Source organism: Diachasma alloeum, unplaced genomic scaffold (genome assembly GCF_001412515.2).
Source record: "Diachasma alloeum isolate Michigan unplaced genomic scaffold, Dall2.0 Dall_scaffold_01571, whole genome shotgun sequence".
Classification (NCBI taxonomy): Eukaryota; Metazoa; Arthropoda; class Insecta; order Hymenoptera; family Braconidae; genus Diachasma; species Diachasma alloeum.
In genome coordinates, this window is record NW_021681667.1 from 1 (window position 1) to 10,067 (window position 10,067).

General features: G+C 35.3%; 1 long non-coding RNA gene across 2 annotated transcripts; it reads right to left on the bottom strand.

The window, feature by feature from the left end:
• Positions 1-947: 947 nt before the first annotated feature.
• Positions 948-9,851, bottom strand: LOC107046606. Of its 2 annotated transcripts, XR_001461583.2 has the most exons (4): positions 9,674-9,851; positions 5,935-6,070; positions 5,695-5,847; positions 948-3,106 (listed from the first exon to the last, which is right to left on the bottom strand). It is a non-coding gene; the product is annotated as an uncharacterized LOC107046606 (long non-coding RNA). The 2 variants fall into 2 exon arrangements; XR_001461582.2 differs by lacking the exon at positions 9,674-9,851 and having other exon boundaries at positions 5,935-6,184.
• Between the last annotated feature and the right edge of the window lie 216 nt (positions 9,852-10,067).

The window sequence follows — 10,067 nt, forward strand, 5'->3', positions numbered from 1 at the left end:
AGTTAGTTCGACGAGTCCGGTTTTAGAGTGCAGATCTCCAAAATATAAAGACATTGNTGAAAAGAGTGGGAGTTATAGGACCCACGAAAGGGACGTTTTGAATAAGTTAAGTTAGTTCGACGAGTCCGGTTTTAGAGTGCAGATCTCCAAAATATAAAGACATTGAAAAAACACATACCACATTGTAGAGGAGCTAATTCCACACGAAAATGATATGAGGAGTGATGTTCTAGGATGAATAGTTTTTCCGTGACAACTCTCAGAACTTTTTTTAACCTTAATTTTGTATTATTGCCGAATTCCTTCCCGAGATCCAGCCCCTTTCTGCGCGCGAATCTGTAGGGCAAGAGCGGTATGCGCAGTCGATTCAAATATACATATGCTTGATTATTCCACGACGAACGTGAAGGTTTTGCGATTTATTCGTATTAATCAATTAATTCAATCATTTCAAGTAGCACCAAAATGTAGGTGCCTAAAGTACACTGTGGCTAGACAATTTACTACTAACGCCGCTTTGTAGTGGAAACTGATAACAATGAAAGGGCAATTAGGTCGCCCTCCTCATGATGATTTCCATAATGGGTCACAACCAGTTTGTGGAATTTATTCTACTTTACCTGTACATTCAGGTTGGATGGTACAATACCAGGGATTGTATGCATCACTGGAGTAATGATATTTGGGATCCGTTATTATAACCATGTGATTAAATTAGAAACTAATAAATATTTAATAAATTTTTTTCAATAAATATTTTGTTCACTCCAACTTTTATTTGAATTTCTCCGGATGATGAATTAAATTGTTAAATTAAACAATGTTAAATGAAACATTGTTCGAATTAATTTTTCAATTTAGGTAGACTCTGCGTAAGAATTTTCGATATTTGTAATCGTTTATAAAATTTCTTATTACTCTTTGAAATTCAACTGAATTTTTTTTTTAAATTGAAGCGGTCATTGACATTTGAATCATAGCTTAATTTTTGGTTCTCCATATAAATTGCCGAGATTCCTTCCAATTGCAATCCTAAATGATTCTGGATTCAGGGCAAGAGAAATCCTCTACAAAAACTTTTCCTTTGGTTATTTTTTTTTCAGTCTTGTCTTTCCATTATCTGTCCATTTCTTTCATTTTCATGATGAGATGAATCTGTAATTTTTTAGTTTCATATGATATTTATGTATTGATCGGTGTCATCAATTATAAAAAATGCACGACAATTTTATGTAAATAATTCATTGATAAGAATCAAGGAGTTTGCTTCCTTTGAGGCCAGTGTATCTCAAATTAAATCTAGGAAACATATGGGCGATTATCTACAAATTGTTATTTTCTTGTCCTTCAGCTTTTCCAATCTCAAAATGATGAAATAATATTAAAATTTCTCCGGATGTCGGGAGACACTATGACATTCCACCATTTTCATGCAATACATGCCTTCCCTGACCGTTTATTTAGCTCTAGAGAGCTGAAACCACCCTAAATGTCACTACCGTGGCATGTCCTTTGTATGAAATTCGAGATTTTGTCAATGAAACCGAGTAAATAAGTAGCTCAAAGAAAATTTCCTGAACATAGATAATAAGGGATGTGACTAAGTATACTTTCATGAGCAATTTTCAGAGGAATAACTGTTTTACGCTCACCAGGAAGATCAAAATTTTGTCTCACAATTATAGTACTATTTTGAAAAATTTGAATTCAACTGTCGTCGCGCCATTTCCGATGTTTACACATGACTCACGTACCAAAATTCTGTAATGAAGGGGTAAGGCCCAGTATTTACACCAGTAAAAATTAACTAGACACATGTGCACATCCAGGAAAGACTACTCGAGAGATGAAAAAGATAAGTCACCAATTATTCTGTCACTACCATGGTCTCATGATTGTTTCATGTCGTGTAATTTCTTAGCTAATTTTTTTCATTAAAAAAGTAACATTCCATTGCCTGAAACTCATCATCTTGAGAGAGCTTTCAATTCAAAGCTGGCGGGAAGTGTGATTAGGTTTTAACAGAGAATGTCACAACCGTGGCTGTCACAACCGTGGCATATCATAGATGAACGTGTGGGAGGGAAGTTGTATCATCACTAAGGTATTTTGAACAATGTTTTAGGTGTTTAAATGGTGCAAACTCAGAGTAATACCCAGGTGGGTTATCAACAACCACTGAATATCCCTGTGCTGTGTCAGAATTGATTGTTGAAAAAAACCTAAAGTGATCTCTACAAATGAATATATGATACTAGAAAGATGTCAAATAAATCAATAAACTTGTTCTATTATCGAAAAATTAAATTCCTTGATTGAAATACAAAGACTTGTTAAGTTTGGTCACCACCGTGGCAGTAAGAAATCCGTAAGACTCTATTACTCTGAATCTTTTAAAGTTGTAGTAGAGTGGTGCTAGGACTATACTTCTGGACCATTATGACATATAGAAACATGAAAAAATTACTCTACAGACATTCAGTTTTTGAAAAATGTGTGAGGTAAAAAATCACAATTTGCAGAGAATCACCCATATAGTCAATTTAGCGACAATGAAGAAAAATAACTCGAAAATTTTGTAGTTTTCTACAATTTTACAAAAATTTGCTGATTCATCATGGCTCATTGTAATTTTAATACTCTGTGCACATTCCAATTTTATATGACACATTGGTAACTACTATAGACTTCCAGGTAAATGAATAATTTTACTGGCAGACACACGTGCATCGCTTGCATACCAAGAATAATAAGACAATAAGTTTCCCGCCGTGTACTTAATTAATTATATACATATAATAAGTATTCTTATTTTTATTTACGACAATCAAAATGTTATTAGCCCTAATAATCTTGTGACACTTCTTTTTTTTAATTGTGTCATTTACTCCTGTATTTTTTTTCCGGCTTTCTTCTCAGTTAAAACATTCACGAAATTCGAACTCCTCTGCGAAATTCCATGCACAGTTCAAATCTACTGCGCATACCGCTACTTTGAGGGGAGTGCGCGCGCATACTGGGCTGGGTGCATGACTTCGGAGTTCTTCCATCTTCACGTTCTTCCATCATTTGCCTCGGCCACATGCGTTCCCCAGACTACGTTTCTCTGAAATTCGAAAGCGTGGAATTAGAAAGAAATTTATGGAATATCATAGTAGCTGTCTAAATATCGAACTGTCACGTAAAAATCAACAGCAGGAGCACGTTGAAAAAATAACGTATATTAAAAAAATTCAGACACAACTTCAAGTCAACAATTAAATACTGTCCCAATGACAATTATCCCAAACTTTACGAGACTTGTTATTCTCCATTGAACGTAAAACACAAGTCTCATAAGTTTTTCACCCCCGAGAATCCGATAAACAGAAAAGTCTGCAAGGGAGAAGAGAGGAACGACGTCGGTGGTACTTCACTTTTGATTCTTTCTTTAATTTTTTTTCGAGAGCACGACACCACAACCAACAACTGCCCATTTATGGATTGATTGATCCCTTAGCGCTAGTATGACGCTGAAACTGGGGAACGATTGTGGCAAAAGATTAGCACAACTTTTGGTGCTAACTGTACTAATAAATTACGTAAAAAACCGGGGAGTTGGGTGTTTAAACGGGGTGGAAAACAGACGCATGATCTGGAGGGTTGAACATTTAGGGGGGTGACGGGGAGGGGTCCCAGATTATATTTTTATGAAATATACCCCTCGGGAAACACGTTGATTTTTTATAATTTTTAGAAAAGTGAATTTCGGGGAATATACATGAGTATGGGGTTTTTCTGGGGGGTTGAAGACAGCCGCATATATTCGGAGGGTTGAAAATTCAGGAGGGTGAGGGGAAGAGGTCCCAGATTACATTTTTATATAATTTACTCCTCCGGAAACATGCGCTGATTGTTTATAATTCTTTTAAAAATAAATCTCAGGGAAAATACATGAGAATGGGGTTTTTCCAGGGGGTTGAAGACAGCCGCATGTATCCGGAAGGTTGGAAATTTAGAGGGGTTAGAGGGAGGCGTTCCAGATTACATTTATACAATACTGTAGTCAGTAATGTAGTCACTCCTCCGATGGTATGCGTTTTGTGGGTTTATTCTCAAAAATAAAAAAAATGAATAAAAAATGCCATAAAAATACCGACGGAATAGATTTAAAAAAATATCAACGCATACAGAAGTGACTTGTGCAAAAATGTCATCTGGAACCGCTTCCTCCCACTCCACTAAATTTTTAACCCTGCGGATACATGCGGCTGTCTTCAACCCCCCAGGAAAACTTCATTCTCATGTATTTTTCCCGAAATTTATTTTTAAAAAAATTATAAAAAATCAGTGCATGTTTCCGGAGGGGTATATTTCATAAAAATATAATGGAACACCTTCCCCTTACCCCCGTGAATTTTCAACCCTCCGAATACATGCGGCTGTCTTCAACCTCCCGGAAAAACCGCATAATCATGTATTTTCTCCGCCATTAATTTTTTTTCAAGTTATAAACAATCAGCGCATGTTTCCGGAGGGGTAAATTTTATAAAAATGTAATCTCAGACCCCGCTCCTTCACCCCGTGCATTTTGCCTGAAATCGATTGTTAACAAATTTATAAAAAATTTTCCCCCTCATTCGCGTGCATTTTGCCTGAAATCGATTGTTAAAAAATGTATAAAAAATCTCCGCATGCTGCCGGAGGAATGACTTTTGTAAAAATGTAATCTGGGATCCCTCCCCCACACCCCCCTAAATTTTCAACCTTCCGGATATATGCGTCTGAAAAATTTGGATAAAATTCCGTATTTACTTTGTCTCTTGAGAGGAAATATTCAGCTGAACCTATTTCTAATCACCTTCGACTTCTTACCGGACATTCGACAAGGATTCAACAATATTAGGACTAGCCCATTATTACATTAATTGAACATTTAATCTAAAATATCTATAGGTAATCAAAATCCCTCCCCGGCATTTTTCCGGATGATTTATCATGATTTTTTCTTTCCATATTTGTTTTGTTTCCTCTTTCAGATCATAGTAGTTCATCTTCTTCGTCCGGACGTTATAAAAAAATCCTGAAAATCGTTGTCTCTTTGATGAATTGTTATCCAAATGGTCAGCTGGGGCCTTATGAATATCTAAGAAATTGTATCTGGGCTAGCATCTCATCCAGCATCGTTCCAAGATATTGAAGGTGTTGGTACATCTACGGAACCCACCCCGTAGACCCTATTGATATTGACTATCTTGCCTAATATGAAGTTATTGAAAAGAATAAAAAATGGTGAGGAATTATGTTGGTATTTTACGAGATTCCTTTTTTTTTACCAAAGGTTTTCTAAGGATTCTAATTAAACAATATGTATGGTATAGTGACGAAAAATTAAATGAAGAAGCAATGATCCAATCGAACTGATATTGTTTTTTGCTATAGGAATATAACACCTGTGGAACAGGAACTCATAAAAATGACAATATGATTTCAAACTTAGTAAGAAATTGACTGAATTTTAACTGTTCAACCGCTTGTCTATTGAATTGAGACCACAATATACCCCAAACCTACTCCTGCTGTCATTTCCAATCCATTTTGAATGAAGAGAAAAATTCTACTCAGTGGACTACATGAGGATTTGCTTTATACGGTTTTTGTTCGCCGAACAGATAAAAAAGTGTGCCTCATATTTGTAAATCAATGAACGATTACCTGCATCGTCTTTTCTACATAGTGGTCTCCAGAGGACTCCTTGTCAATGAGCATCTCATCAGCATCTATTGAGGAATTTTTTGTTTAAAGGTGTTGTCGTGGAGATATCTTTACATATTTCTCAGCAAGAGATGTACGTTTCGGAGCTGCACACTTTAAAAATTGCAATATTTATCAATCACTTACCTCTACAAGAGCGACAAATATCGTGTGAAATTGGGTACCCATTGTTTTACTTACTCTCTTGTTCATTTTTCTGTTAATCAGAGGAATTGGATCCGGAATTTCTTCAGTAGGACCACTTTCCCCAAGAAAATGACGGGAACAAATGTATGTTTCCTTAGTAATGTTTTCAATGGATCTTAAACCCTCATATCTTCATGACATTGAAGTTTGCAGATTTCAATCAAAGAAAATTTTTAACATTGCATATCTCGTCAGGAAATTGTGATATCTATAAAAAATCAAATTCTATGAGTAGGGTATGGAAAAATTTGAACGTGATGGTTGCTATATATGATAAAATATGATATAATATTATTAAATAGGCTAGTGTATTCAAGACAAGTTTGTGAAAAACACTCAACACGGAATATCTAGCCCTAGAATAACGCTATTGAAAAAAGTAACAATCTCACAGTTCGAACTCAATGGAATCTCATCGTGATATTTTTTTGTTTCTCATTTTTTGTACCCATGGACGACTAATTCACTGATATGCAATAAAACTTTGTCAAGCTGTAGCGTACACATGAGGGGCTCAATGAAAAAAACAAAAAAGGTCACGTTTAAAAAATAGTAAAATCTTCTCGTGACTATTTTTTAAATATTTTTTCAATGCTCTAACTTCATTTTATGCAATGTTGTTTTTCCTGCGAATCATTAACAACGAATATCTCTGAAATTACTTGAGCGATTTTGAAATCACCGACACAAATTCTGAGTCATATTAATATCTTGACGTGAAGATCTTCATAAATGGTTTTCCATTGTTCCAATTTCGGAAATCTAAAAAATTCGACAGGGAAATGCTATCAACAGAGAATATCTTCAATAAAAATAATGATATGGCGACGCAATGGAATGTTATGATTAAATTTTTCATCTATCCTTCGTGAGCTCCGTGATTTTCCTCTTATTACCCATTCAAGAGCTGAAAATGTCGTTATATAAACGAAAACCAATTTTTCATGGACGTATAACGTGATAAAATGAATTTGCATGGGTCCATCCTTGAAAATGGAATAGACGCAGTCTTATAGATTATTTTACGTTGATTCCAAATCCGTTTGATAAGTTTCTCTAGTATAGTTTTTGAAAAAATAAAAAATTATTGAATTATTGGAAACAATGCAAAATGGACAATTCGAAAGAAGAATAGTAGATTGCATGATTAGGTTCACAAAGTGTTTTCGGCCGAATGACAAAACTAATCTTCCTGTATAATGTCTGTCTGTTACCAAGACGAGCTATATTTTATGATACACCCAAGTGGAAATTTCGCTCAGATTTTCTGGGCCTAAGTCAGTTTTAGATCCACTGCTGGTCAGGATTTTCCGATCAGATCTCCCGGATAAGGATCCAGTCATCGCCTGAATAGATTATTTGCATCCGGGAGATCGCTCAAATATTTCAGATCCGATTCTGATCAATCACAAATAGCCAAATTAGACTCAACATTTTTCATTCAGTTTGGATCTGAAACGTCTGACCTCAACCCAAGCTTGAATCAGGGCCCCTATTCTGGACATTGGTAAATTCTTCTTCATACATGAATTGCTGTTCGTCCACGAACAGTAAATGAGAATCGTATAGCCGATTCGTTGAAGAATGCCGATTCGTACACGAAAAAAAAACACCCACTTCGAGAATAGGTACTAATCAGATGGATTTGATCTTACACTGGCCAGGGAGTTTGGGTTCATTACTGAATGAATAATCAAAGTTATTCCCTTTTATCAAGAATTTAATGGGTCATTAGCGTATCAAAAAAATTAAAAAGGTCTTTGTATTGACTCCACTCTCCCCTAATCCTCACCTTCGGCTCCGATTATGAAGCCACGTTGGCCGTAAAATACTTTGTGAATCTAATGATGCAATCTACTACTCATCTTCCAATTTGTCCACTTCGCCTCGTTTTCAATACTTTAACATTTTTCCCTCAAAAACTATGCTAGAAAAACTTTCCAAGCGGATTTGGAATCAGCGTAAAAATATCTATAACACCCAAAAAATGAAATCTTATTTCAAGATTTCAAAGACCTTAAGTTGAGACTTTCGAAGCCTCAAGTTGAGAGTTTCGAAAATCTCAAGTTGAACACACAAAAAATCTAACGTTCAGTGAACTCCAACCTTAACGGGTTGAATCAACCCTACTTATGGGATGAACAGAAAAAAAGCTGAGGTTTATTGAATCTCTGCAAAGGTTGATTCAACCCTTCTTGGGGTTGATTCACCCCCAAATAGAGAGAATATCCACAATGGTTGAATCACCCCCAATTTGAATGTAAATAAGCCCTTATTTGGGGATCATTCAAATTGAGGGTGATTCAACATTTGCAGGGGTTCAGTGAACGTTAGACTTTTTTCTGTGAAGCCTGAAAGTTTCAACTTAAGACTTTCAAAGTCTCAACTTGAGACTTTCAAAGTCTCAACTTGAGACTTTCGAAAGTCTCAACTTGGGACTTTCATAAGTTTTAATTTGAGATTGTAAGTCTCAACTTGAAATTTGTTTTTTTTTTGGGTGAAGATTGTCAGTTTTATTTTTTGGGGATGAACACAACTGAATTCATTTTATCGCGTTATTCATCCATGAAAATTTGGTTTTTACTTATACAGTGATATTTTCAGCTCTTGAATGGGTAAGGAGAGGAAAATCACGAACCTCACAAGGATAGGTGAAAGATTTAATTATAACATTCCATTTCGTCGCCATATCATTATTTTTATGGAAGATATTCTTTGTTAATAACATTTTCCTGGCGAGTTTTTGAGTTTTTCGGAATTGAAACAATGAAAAACCTTTTTTGAAAAACTTCACATCAAGACATTAATATGACTCTAAATTTGTGGCTGTATTTTGAAAATCGATTAAGTATTTCCGGAGATATTCGATGTTAATGATTTGCAGGAAAATCAACATTGCATAAAATGAAGGTAGAGTGTTGAAAAAATATTTAAAAAATAATCACGAGCAGATTTTCCTATTTTTTAAACGTGACCTTTTTTGTTTCTTCCATTGAGCCTCTCATATGTACGCTACCGCTCGACAAAGTTTTATTGCATATCAGTGAATTAGTCGTCCATGGGTACAAAAAATGAAAAACAAAAAAATATCACGATGAGATTCCATTGAGTTCGAAGTGTGAGATTGTTACTTTTTTCAATAGCGTTATTCTAGGACTAGATATTCCGTGTTGAGTGTTTTTCACAAACTTGTCTTGAATGCACTAGCCTATTTATTAATATTATATCATATTTTAACATATATAGCAACCATAACGTTCAAATTTTTCCATACCCTANCCGGTGGCCTGGCGTAGTGGTTAAGGCCGTTGCCTCACAACGGATAGGTTCCAGGTTCGATTCCTGGCCGGGTAGAATGGTGAGATCTAACCATTTTTAAAGTCTTGATCAATCGCCATATAGTCTCATCAGACTCGAAGCGATATAAAATAAGCATAAAAAAAAAAAAAGATATCACAATTTCCTGACGAGATATGCAATGTTCAAAATTTTCTTTGATTGAAATCTGCCAACTTCAATGTCATATCTCTTCGCCCATATAACCTCACCCACTTGTCACTTTTTGCGCATTTTTTGCATTCAGTTGAATGTCTGTTTATTGATTCTTTCACATTACCCTTACGGAATTCTAGGCACGGCTTCGTGAAACGAATAAAATAATAATTCCATGACTGAAGTTTTTTGGAGCGAGAGTGACTTTTGCATAGACCATAACAACATCTTTTCGTAGCACCTTTTTTACGTTTTTCCATGTTGAAAAACTCATGTAAATTTTTAGAAATCGCAATGGAAGGTCTGCTTTTTTTTAAAATGCGTGCCTTGGTTGTTCCTGGCGTTTCAATTATTTATCCCTCCAACTATTATTTTTTTTACGTATATCATGAGTAAAACTGTCCACAACTCGACCGGAAGTTACCATTTTTGTTTACACATGCGCACTTTTTATTCGTCAGAATGAAAAGGTCTATTGAATCAGCTGATCGTTTTACGAGATGTCACTTAAAAAATACTAAATAATTTATTACGGGAGAACAAGTGCACTTGCCATATTGGTTCCTAACTCATTTTCGTAGAGAATTTTCGGCCTTACACACTGGTATTTTTTTCTCAATGATTGGTTCAATTTA